The sequence below is a fragment of the Glycine soja genome, chromosome 2 (assembly GCF_004193775.1).
Source record: "Glycine soja cultivar W05 chromosome 2, ASM419377v2, whole genome shotgun sequence".
NCBI classification, from domain to species: domain Eukaryota; kingdom Viridiplantae; phylum Streptophyta; class Magnoliopsida; order Fabales; family Fabaceae; genus Glycine; species Glycine soja.
The window spans coordinates 34,014,245-34,031,194 of record NC_041003.1 but is presented as its reverse complement, the minus strand read 5'-3'; the positions used below and the strand labels follow the sequence as shown (position 1 = coordinate 34,031,194).

General features: G+C 32.6%; 1 pseudogene; it reads left to right on the top strand.

Annotated features, from left to right (window-relative positions):
- The first annotated feature begins 9,252 nt into the window (after positions 1-9,252).
- Positions 9,253-10,341, top strand: LOC114375381 (annotated as a pseudogene).
- Positions 10,342-16,950: the final 6,609 nt, after the last annotated feature.

Sequence of the window (16,950 nt, the reverse complement as noted above, 5' to 3'; positions counted from 1 at the left end):
CCAAAACCTATAGTATTATATCTAGTACACCTAAAAATAAAATAACATATACATTGTAAACACATAAATGCAGGCAAACACAAATTTCCCTAAACACACAAAATATAAAATTGTTAACATGAACATAAATAATCTTCAATCCATTCAACTGAATTTACTTTAACAACATCACCCTAAGTAACAACTATATATGAGCATCCATCAAGCAGATAAAATCAACATATACACACTGACCTGTTTGCAGCCTAGTGAAGTATGTATCAGCTGTTGTTCGAATATGTTCCCTGCAACCACCATTACCAAACAACAACAACAAAACAAGGTTAAGTTATGTTGAACGCACAACGTCTGTTGAACACTAAGGCAACCTCAATTTGAGTAAAAGAAAGTAATTTTTTAACTAACCTGGTTTCTTGACTCCAATGTCCTTGTTGACAAACTGCCACTCCTTAATGCAAACTAATTTGTTCACGAACTTGGAAGTTCGAGCCGGGAAGTTGCTCCACGTCGTGGGGTTGATTGGAAGGAGAAGAGGCTAGCTAGGCCTGCAGTGTCAAAGATGGTAGGGACTAAAGTATATTTTTATTGTCATTTTACACTAAAATAGACTAAACTAAATCATATTTTGCAAAAGTAGGGAATAAAATACTATTTTTTAAGTTAAAAAATGCTTACAATTTTAACGAAAAAAAAATTAGAGTTTACTCCATACAAATCACATTCAATTTCTCACATTTTCAACACTTGATCATAGTTTTTCATTAATAAGAACATAGAATATATTTTTATCAACGTAAAATCCTAGGAACCTAGAATATATTTTTTCTTATAAAAATAAGGGAGGCAAAACACAAAAAATCATGATATTTTTAATTTTATCAACATGATGAGTTATACCCCATCAAGTATATATATAAGTCCCCCACAGATCAGAAAAAAAATAAAAATAAAAGTCCCCAGGACCCACTATACAAGCATGTACATTATTTATTTTTATGTTGATTACTTATAGGTATGGTTCTTTGAAATTTAAAAGAATTTATTTATAACAATTAAAATAAATGAAGTGCATTGAATCTGCGTCCCATCCTTTGGAAGATTGCCTTTTGTTTGGTATAAGCTAAATGAGCATATTTAAAAGGAATATGTTTTTTTTTTTAAATATCATTGTTTCAAATGTTATTTTTAAATCAATTTTAAAACACGATTATTAATAATTTTTTATAAAATTATTTTAAATAACATTACACTATTTATTATGGAAATACAAACACAACAAACAAAATATAAGTAATTTTTTTATCAATTTAATTATCCCCTGCCCCAATTTTTTTAATTTTTTTTTACAACTTCTACCAAACACATAACGTTCAGAAATCAATACACCTAAAATAATTAAGAAATCAATATTGTAACTAAAAATTAACTATATAGTTATTTAAAAAGCATCAATAAATAAAGTATAATTAATTAATCTAGGTGTGACCGAGCAGGAGACAATGGCTTGGATATCATGACTTGGTCTACAAACTAATAAAGCTTAAAGTGGAGATATCATGCCTCTCTGACCAAGTAGAACAAAAAGAAATGTTAAGAAATGAGTTGGAGCTTATAAATAAATCACTTGAGGAATCTGAGGCTCAGTTACAGAGTAGAACAGTGGAAAGCAATGAGTTGGTGAGTCAAATTGCTTTATTGAAGAAGGAAGCAGAAAGGTCACTTGATGAGCTAAATAGGATGAAGAATCTCAAGTATGAAAAAGAGTTGGCGGGTAGAGTGTTGCAGTCAGAGTTAGAAGCACTTAGAACTCAATATAATGACTTGAAAAGTTATCTTCTTGGGGATGAGGTTGAGAAAGAAAATGTGAGAAAGCAAGTTTTCCAGCTAAAGGGTGAACTAAAGAAAAAGGACGACGCGTTAATGAACATTGAGAAGAAAATGTGACAAACCATTTTCTTTATGAATTTTGTCATAAATAACTTTTTAACTTTATCAATATAATATTTAATAATTATTTGCAGAAAATGGTCCAAGTCTGGCGTACAAATTGGTCTGTTTTATGGCCAATATCATTACTAGCTGATACATAATAATTTGGAATCCTATACCTTTTAAATCAACTTCAAGAATAACATTCCTATGGTCCTCAAGTACAGCATATACATGATCTACAAATGATGGACTCACAGGAGCAAAAGAGATGACGTTCACATATATATCTAGTATTGGAAGTGTTTCCACTTGCCAAGAAGTTAAACAATTTTATTACTAGTGGCATGCAATTCTCAACCTCAACCACTCCTAAGCCTTTGCCCATCAAAATCACCAAGAATCCGCGGTTCCAATGTCGCAACAATAACCAAAATAATCCATACATAAAATATATTCATTCAAACTAGACCCATAACATTAGAGCAATAAAGTTACAACCCATCCTCACTCAAAAAAGGGATGGAGAAGATGTCGAGGAAAAAAATAGACACTCCATTTTAGAGGCTTGTCGAGAACATAGATAAAGAGATGGAAGGGACACATTATAGAATAGTTGGGGAGTTTGAGTCAATGTAGATAGGCTGACAGAGTAACTTCCTTGAGAATTTTTTACAGCATGTCCTCTTTTATCTTTTGCTTCTTTAATTTTGGATGCAAGGTTATGGTACCACTTGCATCGGGATGCTTTACAAATTGGCAAGAGAAACATTTATTGGAGAAACACGTGCAAACAATTTAGCAAAATAATTTGTTAAGAACTTGACTCAGAATAATTCAAATATCACTGAAATTCCATTAGGCATTAGACATACTAGTATACTACCATGTAGGAAAACTATAGTCATGCCAATGACGTACTTGTTACCATCAAGGTTACTAGCCTTGTAAGACTATAACAAGTTTTATGAAGCCTTCTCTAATAACCTTAAACTTGGTCTTGATGAGGATTCTCAGAACAAGACAAAGCTAGCTGAATTGCTGAGGTATCACTCCACTAAGAGTGGTGATGACATGACCAGCCTGAAGGACTATGTTATCAGGATGAAGGAAGGACATAATGACATCTAGTGAACTAATGTTGCTCAAATATGTATTTGTCATGTACAAATCAACTAGATAAAGCTCTGAAAATGAAAGAAATGATGGAGGCTAAGGGATTAATTGTACCCTGGAGTTGTTACATTTAATTCAATTTTGTGCAGGCTGTCCCAAGATGGCAGGATAAGGGATGCAAACAAAGTCTTGAATGAGATGACTGAAAGTAAAATTGAAGCTCAGAATATCACAAGCAACACACTAATTAATGCTTACTACAAGTTTGGAGAATTGAAATCAACTTTGAAATTTAAGAACAAGCTGTTAGAAGCTGGTCTAAAACGTGATCCATTTACATATAAAGCATTAATTCATGGGTTCTACAAGACAAATGAACTAGAAAGGGAAAATGAGTTAATGTTCAGCATGGTTGATACTGGATTTACACCTAGTTATTGCACATTCTCATGGATTGGAGATGGCTACAATATGAAAGACAATATGGATGCAGTTTTAGCACTTCCAGATGTGTAAATAAAGTAGAGGTCTTTGTCTTCATGTTTCACTACTATACATGGCATTTATAAACTAAATAGGGCAGTAAAAGATAGGCGAGACTCAGACAGGGATCTAATTCAGGTTGAGTTTAAGCAAAAAATTGATGCCTTCATATCTGAGATTGAAAGAACAGGCATATAATATGAAGTTTTTGTTCAGATGATTGAAATCTACAATGAACAAGTGAGACATTTACTAGTCAGTCATGGCTCTAGCAAAAGATATCCTTTAAGCAATTTATATATGTTGGTCCTTTATTCAACAACAAAACTCAACTTGTTAATTTCACATGGAAATTGGCAATGACATTTATTTTGTAGACTTTTATGTTCCTTAACAATATATACATTAGACATACCAAACACTTTTCAATTGAATGACAACAATGTGGCTGATGCATTGTTAGTTCCGGTTACTTGTAGTCGCCATGTTCTAGACTTGATGAGAATTGGTCAGAAGAACCGTGTTGTAGGTGCTACAGGTCTAAATGAGAGAAGCACTCATTCTCATAGGTAAAGTGTCAACTTCACAAATGTAGATGGCACCCTAGTCGCGACAGATGGATAGACAACTTACTTCTCGCTTTTCTATCGCAGTGTTTTGACTGTTCATGTTAGAGGAAGGGAGTTAGTTTCCAACTCCATTGTTAAAGGTTGTGTTGATGTTGTGGATTTGGCTGAATTGGACCAGTGTAAGGCTGGGAATTACCAAAATATGGTAATTACTTCATTATGGTACCAATGGCAACATGTAGCATCAAAGTGGTCAAAGACTCATGGATGATACAAACTTTGAGGTTTTTAAGAAAGGATATACCTACTTATAAGAAATATGTGTAAATATAGATTTCTAAATTGTGCCATACTCATGCATAATTCATATATTTTTTTTCTAATTTCATTTGAAATTCTACTTCCATTCTAGAAGTTGCTTTTCTGGTAAGCAAAGAAGGTCAAGGTTTCCCTTAGCATTTATAGACAAGGACTCCATGCCAAAAATGTCTCTACAAACTGAAGAAAAGACAGTGAGATCAGGGAAAGGAAGATCACAATCCCCTCCAGTAAAAAGATTATATTTGGTATATACAGTTGGCCATTTTTCAAACAGACCTTTACAAAGTACAAATGCCCAGTGAGAAAGTGTATCAATCTATAACCTAATTTACGCATCAGGGATGAAAATCATGCAGTCATCATAAATGTCACTGGTTATGGTGTGATCAACTAAGTGAAAAGGTAAACTTAAGTTATGCTAACCATGTGTGCAACCACATGCATAAAATCTTATGAAATGTTTCAAATGTGGACATTCTCTCACAATTGTTTACTGTGTAATTTCATTTTAGTTCTGATCCTTTTCTCTATATCACTATTGTTTAACTTTGCTGGAAAATGTAGGATGAACCAAAAGTAATACTTGAAGTACCTTCTCTAATGAATTAATAAATTTTATTTTAGTTTCCTAATATTTTTATTTATTTTATGTTAAGTTTCTAATAAAATAAAAAATTATTTTTCATTTTTGTTATTTTGTTTTAATCCTTCTAATATTTGTAATTTTGTCCCTAAAAACAAATTTTTTTTATTAAGGACGCAAAAAAAAAATAGTGACTCGATAAAATTTATTACTTTACCAGAGACTTAGTATAATTAAGCTTATTATATATTAATTATTAATATTTCAATTATAAATTATATTATTTCTAAATAAGCTAGTCTATTAACCCCTTTGGACTTTTCTAAAAGCCCATAGTTTAGCCTACTTTACTATAAATATTTTTTTAATAAAATATGAATCCTTTACTGAATAGGTTAAGTCAAATCAGATTGATCTTTAAATAATGTAGGTTGTAAGTAACTCCTTGACGAGGAGCATATTGTATTTTCTTTCCTAAATGTAATAAATAGAAATAAAAAAAAATATAAATTCACTCTATGCATTTTGGTGGAGATTTTATCAATTTGGTGCATTCAACAAAATAAATTTTCAATTCATGAAATTGACTGTAAAAAGAAAAATATTAGGGGTATGACATACAACATTAAGCTTTACAATTAAATTTTTGTATAGGGTTCAACTTCTGATAGGGTTTGTCAGATTTGCATTCATTACCAGAGTGATTCTTAGATAGTAAAAACAAAATTAAATATAGTACGCATAACAAAAATATATTTAAGCATATATATATATTTATCAACAATTTTGAAAAAAAAAAACAAACCAATTATTTTGTTTAGTTAGAGTGTTAACCTGGTTGTTGTTTAGTGTAGGTGTTCGATATACTTGATCCTTTGCCGTTTGTAGTTGTTGCTCCTTCTATTTGGCAATTAACAATTGCTTCTTACAGATCAATAAGTTAAGAGAAGAGATCTCAACAGTTTGTAAAAAAAATTAATTTATAAGGTAAAACCCTGATATGTTTTTTTTTTGGAAAGCAAACCCCGGATATGTACTAACCAAAGCAACCATAACTTTAGAATTACACCTTTCAAACTTGAATGATGAAGTTATTAGAAGTTCACAAGTACAAAGGATCAAATTGTTAGCAACTTGAAACTTTCATACGGAACTTTATAATGATCATTTTAAGGGACCAAAACAACAAAATTTGTGACACACCGAAATGTACATTACATTTATTAAATAATCAGAAAATTTGAAACACACATACAAATATGGCTGTAAGGTAATTCAATATATGACACAAAAACATCTGCATATGCCTTTTCAAATTAACACATTAAGGAAGCAATTGTGTATAAAAGAAATTGTTTTTGTTTGCTATGTCTAATAGTAAATCCACATTAGGGGGTGTTGATTGTGGTGGGGTTTAGTATACAACACGTTTATAGGCATGTGTCACCTCTATTCTCGGTAGTTTATGTTTAGCAGGTTAGTTGCCTAAAGAAGATGATGAAGTAGCTATTAAGACAACCATGGATGGATTAAGGAAGGGACCTGAACTAAATGTTTTTGAAGAAATTGACAAAAATGTATTGGTTACCATTGCATTCAATGTTCAAATGTGTCATTCAAAGAAACCAAAGCAAAACTGCCAATTCATGCAGAATGGGGTGATGGCAGCCTAAATGAAGAACATAAGTTTTGAATGGTACTAGAACAAAGGTCCTTAAATATGGTAGTAGGGTGCAAGTCATTCTGCCAATTCCTACTACAATGCATATTTCTTAACATATTATTTTACTAATACAATGTTTATTATGGAAAAAGTTTATATTAGTTGACTATATAAAAAACAGGCCTGCTTAATGTGGCTAACAAACTTTTCTCAATTACAAAAAGTAAATTTTAAAAAGAATGTATGTACTTAACTTATAAGCTATAACATTTGTCTTCTATATATATGAGTTATATATGTAGCAATTAAATTAAGCATTACAATGTATTACTTGGGTAGTATATTTTTATTGTCAAATAAATTTGACGAGTTTTACTAAATTCTCATTAGTAATTGATTTTTCCCCCTAATTCCTACTAAGAAAGAGGCATAACTTATTTAATGGGGCTCATAAAATTTAATGAATTACACTAGCATTTATTTTCTAAATATGAGTTGTGTAGCAAAACAGGAACACCGAATTCAACCTCATGCCTGTCTCTCTGACTTGAAATCCTTTGTTTTCATTGGTTTCTCATTTGGGGGGTATGTGGTGGTAGACAGGGAAAACAACTTTAGTATCCTAACGACTTGTACTGGAAAAAAACATAATAGTCATGTTCATTTTGGTGGCAGGAATTAAGTATACATTTCTAGGTGCTTTGTACTGGCTGTTCTTCATTTTAATATCTTGGATGGTGTTTACTGTCTCTGTTATGTCTACCTCTTATTTCAAAATATGGATTCCCTTTATGACTGAACTAATTTATAATATTGCACATATGGTTTTCTAGGGTGCGACAGGGTTGAAGATGACACGCCACCAAAAGAGGAAGATTGACGAGACACATGTAGAGGTAGAGTTATTACTTTTCAGTTACAAGTTGAACATAGGCTGTTAGAGACAGATACACACAAAAGAACACATGGTATAGTTCAACCCTTTTAGTCTATTTTTGCATGTGCTTCAATGGCGAGTAGGTGCTATTTTTGCATAAAATAAATTGAGGTAGAGTTGAGGAGGTAGAATTTTATGTAGAGGTAGAGTTGTTACTTTTCAGTTATAACATGAACATAGGCTGTTAGACACAGATACACACAACAGAACAATGCTATGGTTCAAACCTTTAGTCTCTTTGTACATGTGCTTCAATGGTGAGTAGGTGCTATTTTGGCATAAAGAAAGTAAAAAGCTTTATTGTGCTGTCCTTAAAGGCCATTAGAGAGAACCAATTAATCAAAGCTCTTTTAAGTACCTATATAATGGACTCTTGCTTTCTTGTTCAGTCCCTTTTATACTTTTTTGTTCAAACCCTTTTTACTTGCTATTGTTCAGTCAACCATGTGGTCAAAGTCAGAGGCACGAATGGTTTAACAGTTTATGAATGAACCTCAGTTTCCTTCAATCAACAATGGAGATACATGTAATAATGTAATGTCTTATAAATTTGCAGCCAAACCAGAATGATAACTTGACAATGATAATTAGGCAAACAACTTAGATAAACTATAAACTTTGCATTATTCTAATAAACTCCAAAAAAAAACTATTGAATAATTATATGCTTGCATTTTGTAGTATAGTCCAATAGATAAAATTAGTGCCCACCTAATTACTCCGATTTGAACTGTGTTAAGTATTATCAATATATAGACATCACTGATATTATACTTTAAGTATAGCCTACCATAAATTGAGATTGTAGTTTGATTTTTTTTCGTACGTTCATTTTCTTTAATCTCATTTTATATATAATAGGTTTAGGTTCTTGAAATTTTTACCAGGTAGAGAAATAAATCAGTCTGATGCTGCGAAAATTCATTTTCTGCATTCCCCAAATTAACCCTTAGAACTTATCATTGGTCTACAAGGAATTGAATACTCACAAAACTAAATATATAAACACTTAATTAGACTGACAGAAGTAGTCACTCATAGGTAAAATTTCAAGTCATTGGTTGGAAGTTGGAATCCTTTGAGAATGTAACTTTAGGTTCACCTAGGGCTCAAAACTAATCTTACATCTCATACATATTGTTCAAGATTGTTGCAGCCAAATGTTTAAAGGACCAAAGAAAATGATTTTTGTACAAAAGACAGTAACAAACATAGAATTTGCCAAAAGAACCTCTCTCTCCTTAAATAGACAAATACCCAATAAGTAATAACTCTAGCGTCTGTGTATATATTGGTTAACTATGATTATTAAAATAAAATTAAAAAAAACTAAAATTGTTGTATCAATTTTTTTGAGAAAAGTAAGTGTTTGGATTATTAAACTAAGATCAAAGCAAGTAGCAGAAATTAGTGTTTAAGAAAAGTAATTTCTGTATCAATCTCATCCTCATTGTGAAAAAAACTCTAATCACGTGCTCCCTGAACTCCAAGTCGAAGCAATAGGTCTAGAGTTAGAGAGGGAAGTACTTATTAGAATCCTTTGTGAGAAACGACAGGGCATCTTGCTCAAACTACTCACCTTACTTGAAAATATGAAGAATGTTGCTACTATTTCAGAGGTACAGTTATGTGAATGTGTATATGAAATGTGTAAATGAAATGGAAAAAAGATTCATACTATGACTCAGTTGAGCACATCCACGACTCCGTTCAGCTCAAGCCTATCATTTCCCTCAAAAACTGCATTGCCTGGGATCCCAATGGGTCCATTCCTATCTTTGCAGTGTCAAAGAGGGGATTAGAGTTAGATGTGCACATGAAGGTTGCAATATTTATGAAGCAATATCCATTTTTGAGGAGTTTACGGGTCCCAAATACAATCTTCCTTGGTTTAGGTTGACACCGGAAGCTGCTGAGATTGACAGGGATAAGAAGAGAGTATATGAAGAATGCAGGGAGGACTTAAGGTCCAGGTTGAGGAATATGATATTGATGACCAGAGAGCATGTTCTACCTTTAAAGATAATTCAGGGGATGCAGTGGTATTTGGGGTTGCCTAGTGATTTTCTGCAGCACCCAGAACAAAATCTTGATGAATCTTTCAGGTTTGTAGACATGGAAGATGGATTGAAGGGTTTGGCTCTTGACAGTGGAGAAAAGATTTATTCTTTAATGGAGAAAAATGCCACAAATAGAGGTTTGTATTCTGGGGGTCCAATGGGAGCCATTGAATTTCCATTTTTTCCATCAAAGGGTTTAAAGTTGAGGAAGAAGTTAAGAACTGGCTAAATGAATTTCAGAAGCTTCCATATATTTCACCTTATGATGATTTTCAAACTTGGATCCAAATGGTGACATAGCAGATAAAAGACTTGTGGGAGTTCTCCATGAGCTACTTTCCCTTTTTGTTGAGCATTCAGCCGAGAGGAAGAAGTTGTTTTGCCTCAAGAAGTATTTTGGGTTGCCACAGAAAGTGCATAGAGCATTTGAGCGGCATCCCCATATGTTTTATATATCTTTCAGGAACAAAACTTGTACAGTCATTCTAAAAGAAACTTACAGCAATAAATCAGCTATAGAGAAGCATCCTCTGTTGAGGGTCAGGAAGAAGTACATCAAGTTGATGAAGAAATGGGAAGTGATTTTAAGGAACAGGAGGGTGAATAATCGATTTTCTAATTGTAATGCAAAATTGGATATAGATTCAAATGATCTAGGTGAAAAGGGACATGAGATGTGAAGTTGCTCTTTGGAACAGGTTGCGTGAAAATATATAAAAGAAGACTTAAGGTAAACATGATTTTTTTACTAACAGAGAAAGAGACAAGTAGCTGATAATAAACATAAGTTGAAAATGGGCACATCTAGTGATATTAAAGCCTTGATGTATTTTTTTTCAATTTCATCTCTACACACGATTGTGATTAGCTTCAATAAAAATCTTGATTAACTCTTGAACTCTTTAGCCTTTCTTATTTTTAGGTGTTTTAAATGTTTTACATATGTGGTGTAGGCGTGTGGCTATGTATGCTGCTATACTCTATTTTGTGCTTGTACTTGTGAGCATAAGTCGATGACATCATATTTATTTTTTGGCAAGTCGTAACATGTTTGATTACTTTTGTCCTGCTATCATGTAGATATGGTCTTATTGTCTTATGGTCTTACTTTTGTCCGGGTGAGCAGGTAAATTTTGGTAGCAACATTCTTCATAATTTAGTTGTTCTGAAATAGTAGCAAGTAGAAGAAAAGTATATGAAATGGAAAAAAGATTCATACTATGACTCAGTTGAGCACATCCACGACTCCGTTCAGCTCAAGCCTATCATTGCCCTCAAAAACTGCATTGCCTGGGATCCCAATGGGTCCATTCCTATCTTTGCAGTGTCAAAGAGGGGATTAGAGTTAGATGTGCACATGACGGTTGCAATATTTATGAAGCAATATCCATTTTTGAGGAGTTTACGAGTCCCAAATACAATCTTCCTTGGTTTAGGTTGACACCGAAAGCTGCTGAGATTGACAGGGATGAGAAGAGAGTATATGAAGAATGCATGGAGGACTTATTGTCAGTAGCAACGTCCTGCCACTTGGAAAAAATACTCTCAACATCACCATTATTGCTCAGGTATATCTCTAATTTTAATTATACATTAATTTAAAGTTCGATTGTTGGAACATTAATTAACATGTTGCTGGATTATAAATGGGTGAGGAATACAACATGACGGGGGATGAATTGATGAGCAAACTGATGCAGGATCTTTTCAAGTTATATGAAGTGCCTCTGTGATCCATGCTAGTGTATCAAATTAACAACTTACAATTAATTAAGATGGTAGCTAGGATCGAAGAAAACTAATTGGCCAAACCAGATTCTCATTTATTTGGTTTGAAAATTTGGCTAAGGCCTCGTAGTATTTAGGCTATTTTCGTGTGTCAGCTCTCTAGGTCTATAATAGGAAACCATCAAGCATGTACAGAGGAGTTCAACGCAGGAAATGGGGGAAATATGTAGCATAAATTAAAGACCCTAAGGAGATTCGTAAACTTACCGGTATGATGACCTAAGCTGCGAAGACCATGGCGGGTCACAACAGCTACACTTATGGGAGATGCCACACAGGTAACAGGCATGGGCTCTCTCATGTACTCACAGCACGAGCTCCATTGCACACAATGGGCGTTGCCGAGAGAGCGAGGTTTCGAGGAACTTTCAGGGGTATGGTGTTTAAGATAAGGAGAGATGGGTTTGAGGGAGAGCGAGGTTTGAGGGAAACCTAGGTAGAGACTTCGATGTTTGACGAGCTTCAGGGAGAGAGGGGTTAGAGTTAGGGCACATAAGAGCCTCAGGGAGAGAGCGAGGTTCAGCTTTAATTGGAAAGGTCTCCAAGCGTGTATGGGCCACGCGCGTGAGAAACAAAGACGGGCTTATCAGAGGACCGTCGTTGTCTTACATTAAGGTAACATTCTAAGGCGGTTATTTGTAACCGCCTTTGAATGTGCGACTTTAAAAACAAAATTTCTCCCCCTAATTACAAAAATGCCACCGTGTCCTATACTAAAGCGGTTCTTTAAGAACTGACGTAAATCTCGGGTCTTAAAAAGCTACTTTTGTAGTAGTGGGAGGGTTAAAAGATTCTAATTTTTTCATTTATATTCTTTATAAATTTGTGTTTATAATGTTTAAAATTGAAAAAAAATACAAATTTACAAGATTAAAAATGAATAAAATATGTTACAAGAGTCAAAATTAACAAAAAAAACTTACAAGAAAAATAAACTTACAGGAAAAAAAAACATGATAACTTAATAAAAACATTATTAAACATTTTTTAATTAATCAACAAATGTTAATCATTAGTAAAAGGGATTCTAACCCACAACTCTTCTCTGTAAATATGTATATGGTAGGTATGTCTTGGCATCACCTTGGATGGTCTTGGCACACTTAAAGTTTGGGTGTTGTATATATATTTTTAGTCCTCGTAAAACGTGTGAAGTTTCTACTAGGTTCTGCAAACTCTTTGAAGAAGCCATACTTATATTTTATTTATACAAATGCAACCTATATATACACACAAAAAAATAACTCGTTCTTTTCCATGTTTTGCCAAGATAGTTTTCCATGTGAGTTAATAAATAGAGCTCAAAAATAGGAAAAAAGGGGTTAAGACAAATTGAAATATGTACACTACAATATGCTAACACTCCAACTCTCTTAATCTCTTAATAAAGTGTGAAGACAAAGTTATACTTAATCAAAATTCTAATTTTAATTGTTGGAACCTTTTCAGAATTATGTAACTCACATAAGTTTTGTTAAGTTTTTTATGTTCGATTGATGTTATCTGATTAGGGAGTTGGTAGATAATTTATTTGTAGATTCACAATTATAAGTTTGTGTTATGGATATACGGGTATTCAAGTAGCCACCCCCCTTGCTTGTGTAGGAGTATGTTAATTAAGGAGAACAACCGAATATTCATTTGGTATATGATCTTCCATGAGTTAGACAATTCACTTGGTGTCTAAGAGATTTTTTCTTTCATGTGACCTAACTATAAAAGTGTTGTCCCATTAGATAATTATTTATAAGTAGGGTAAATAGTCACTTTTGGTTTGGAATATGTAATTCGTTGATAAATGTGCCCCTGGAAGATGAAAATATAAAATTTAGTCTCCGAAAGTGTAAAAAGTGCGATAAATATATCCGACTGTTAACTTCCATTTGTCACCGTTAATAAATAGCTTATGTGACACAGAATGACGAATTTGTCATTGAAATGATTGCCAATGTGATCATCTTTAATTGCCAACATAGGGACATATTTGTCATATAATATTTTTTTTGGTTTTTCGTCTTTTCACTCTCAAGGAATAGGAATAGGATAAATAGTCATTTTTGTCCCTGAATGTGTAATTCGTTGACAAATGCATCCTTAAAAGATGAAAATACAAAATTTAGTCTCCGAAAGTGTAAAAAGTGCGACAAATATATCCAGCCGTTAACTTTCATCCATCATCGTTAATAAAATAGCCTAGATGACACTGATGAATGAATTTGTTACTTAAATGATTGCCAATATGTTGTGAGTGACTTTTACATATAAGTGATTAGTTAATGTTAAATTATATTATTTATAACTAATCATTATTTATTATTGTTGTAGGAAACAATCTTCATACCTCCACCAATGTTAACTGCATTTAGAACACCTCAAGTTAGGCCTTTGGCACCAATTCGAATTATATTCCCAGATGGAGTATCTCATAATAGGAATCAATCGAATTACATGAGCTTCATACCTACACCAGGATTGCCCAATCGTCAAGATTCGAACAAGTGAAATATGAGATATATTTATCTTTTATTTAAAGTAAATTCTGACTAATTATTATAATTTGAAAAAAATTTATAATGATTGGTACACTATTACAATGTTTATTTTGGTAAACTGGTACAATATCTATTTTGGATAATTTTTACTATGACAGACAAATTATGGTTGATAATAAGTATTATCATTATTATTATGTTTGTTTTAAATTATGTTTGTCAATATATTTTTTTAAGTGATTATTGTAATGTTATGCTTATAACGACAAAAAAATGGTGAAAATTTACCTTAAAATTATATTTTACCCTTAAATAAAATGAAATTTTGGGTCTAACAAATTAGTCCAATAGAAACATACTGATATTTAGGTTCAATGAAAAATTACTAACATTTTCGTCCAATAATGATAACTTATTGACATTTTGGTCCAATGAAACGTACTAATATTTAAGTCCAAAAAAGAAATTATTGACATTTCCTCCAATAAAAAAATACTGACATTTTCGTCCAATAAAAAATTACTGACATTTACATCCAAAAATGATTTCTTACTGACATTTTCATTCAATCTAGTTAGCATGGTCACATTGACAATCGTTTCAATGACAAATTCGTCCTTCTATGCCACATATGCTATTTTATTAAAGGTGACAAACAAAAGTTAATTGTCGAATATATTTGTTGTACTTTTTACACTTTTAGGGACTAAATTTTGTATTTTCATCTTTCAGGGACACATTTATCAACGAATTACACATTCAGGGACAAAAGTAGCTATTTACCCTTACAAGTATGAAGGATGGGGGGAAAATCCTAGTTGTCAGACACATATCACCCTTATCGATATCATGAACATGGATTCACAGTTACTCTAGGTATACATTCTAAGACATTTATATATTAATAGTATGTTTGGCTTAACGTCACCAAAGCTACCATGGAAGAGAATTTACGTCAAATATATAGAATAACATATTATAATTTTGAATATTTCAAAAGGTTACTATGCAATTTTGTGTGTTTCAAAAGGTTATTATTTATTGTTTTTTAACTTGGAGTATTTTCCAATATAATGACATTTTTTTCATACCTTTTTACTGTGTTAATTAGCCATAATTTATTAAGTCTGGCTGCGTCCAAGTCACATTGGACTATACCAAATGATTAAATCCGTAAATTTTTTAGGTTAACAAAGTATAAATTTTTTGTATTAACCTTTCATGCTTAAGCTACAGGTTCATATATATCTCTATGAGATACAAGTAGAAAAGCATGAACGGAAAGGTTCTAGACGATAGGGAAAGTATCAGTCATTGGACAATACTACTTCAACATCCAGTCCTGAGAAGACAAGTGCTTCAGCACTTGGCTCACAATACAAAAGCAATGGAACAATTATTCTAACCTCAAGTGCTGAAAACAATCACAAGAAAGTAACGTTCATAGGCTCGGTAAGAAACTCGTGCCATAGCGCACTAGAGGGAAGATTTAAATTCTCTTGTCTTGACATTTTTAATTCCTTTTGTCTTTTGCTGTTAACTTTTCTTTCGATTTGTACGCTGAAAGTAAGCTTTGAGCATTAGACGAAACTTGTATATTATACTTCTCTGAAGATTTTCTGCAGAAAGTGTTTGTGGTCCCCAATCTGTCTCTTTGCATAGTAGTAACCTCATGCCAAACACCAAAGCTATTAGACAATGACTAGCTGGGATCTCTCAACGGATCAGAGCTCTTAAGTCTATATAAAGCTTGAAGATGTTCGTGTTAATGTGAGTCAAATTATAAGAGAATAATTTGATTGTAATAAAAAAATTGATTAGTGAAAACCTTCAAGGTTTGAAGGAGAATTGGATGTAGCCCAATAGTTGGGGTGAACTAGTATAAAACCTTTGTATTTTATTTACTGCTTCTATATAACTAGTTCTTTTCTATAAGTTACTCCTATACTACTGTATCCAATTTTTGTAAGCTGGTGTTCTAAGCACAAAGTGATTTCGAACCCCTTAAACGAAACCCATTATCCATTGATATCTATTTGAGAAAAGCCTTTAAAAGTTTATGAAAGACTAAACTTTTATCCATCACACTATTCAACTCCCCTTCTAGTCTGTACTTCATAATTCCTATTTTAAATTGGTTTTCATACCTCATTTAAACATAATAATTATTCATTATTTTTATTAATTATCTTTATTATACCTTATTATTATATGACCATTTTCTAACTATAAATGGGATGCTTTTGCTATTGTTTTATATCCTAGAAAAAGCACAATTCCCATTATTCTCTCTATCTGTATTCTCAGTTTTTATCTTACTTGCTAGTTCTGCTAACTCGATTAATTTGGGATGAGCCTGTTAAATCCTGGGAGATTTTTGCTTTACACAGATAAATACATAAGGACAGTGTGTCTAACACACGTCTTAAGCTATGTGTTGAAGAACCCTATGAGTTGGAGATTAGGTTGATGTTTGTGTTCATCAAAGTTTGAGATTTGGCTTGTCTAGAACAACAATCTCAAGGATTTAAGGTAGGTTTCTACTCTTAACCACTCACGTGATAGTTTTTACAATGGGTAATCGAAAACATTGTGGGTCACAATTATTTTTTGGTATGTTCTTATGACCTTATGTGATAATCATGTTTTTCTCACTGCCATAGTGTTTTTAGGGTTTGTTTAGAAATCTTGTTTGTGTGTATGTGTGGAAATCATATTTATATTTAGAGGAGGATTTGCAATGGTGGGGATTGAATCTCAATAGGCTATTTGAAATTTATATCCCTCTTCTACCGAGCCACAATGGTTGATGCCACAATTTATTAATTTGTGGGCTTTGAAATTAGCCAGATTGGGCGAGATAATTTGATTGCCTTGAGAATGTTTGGATATAACCAAAAGCATTGTTGTTGCATTTATAGAATAATTCTTTGAGTCAAAAGCTTTTAGAGATGGTGGCTTAAATTGAGAGGTTTTATATTCACGGTTGAGTTAAAAGCTTTTGGGAGA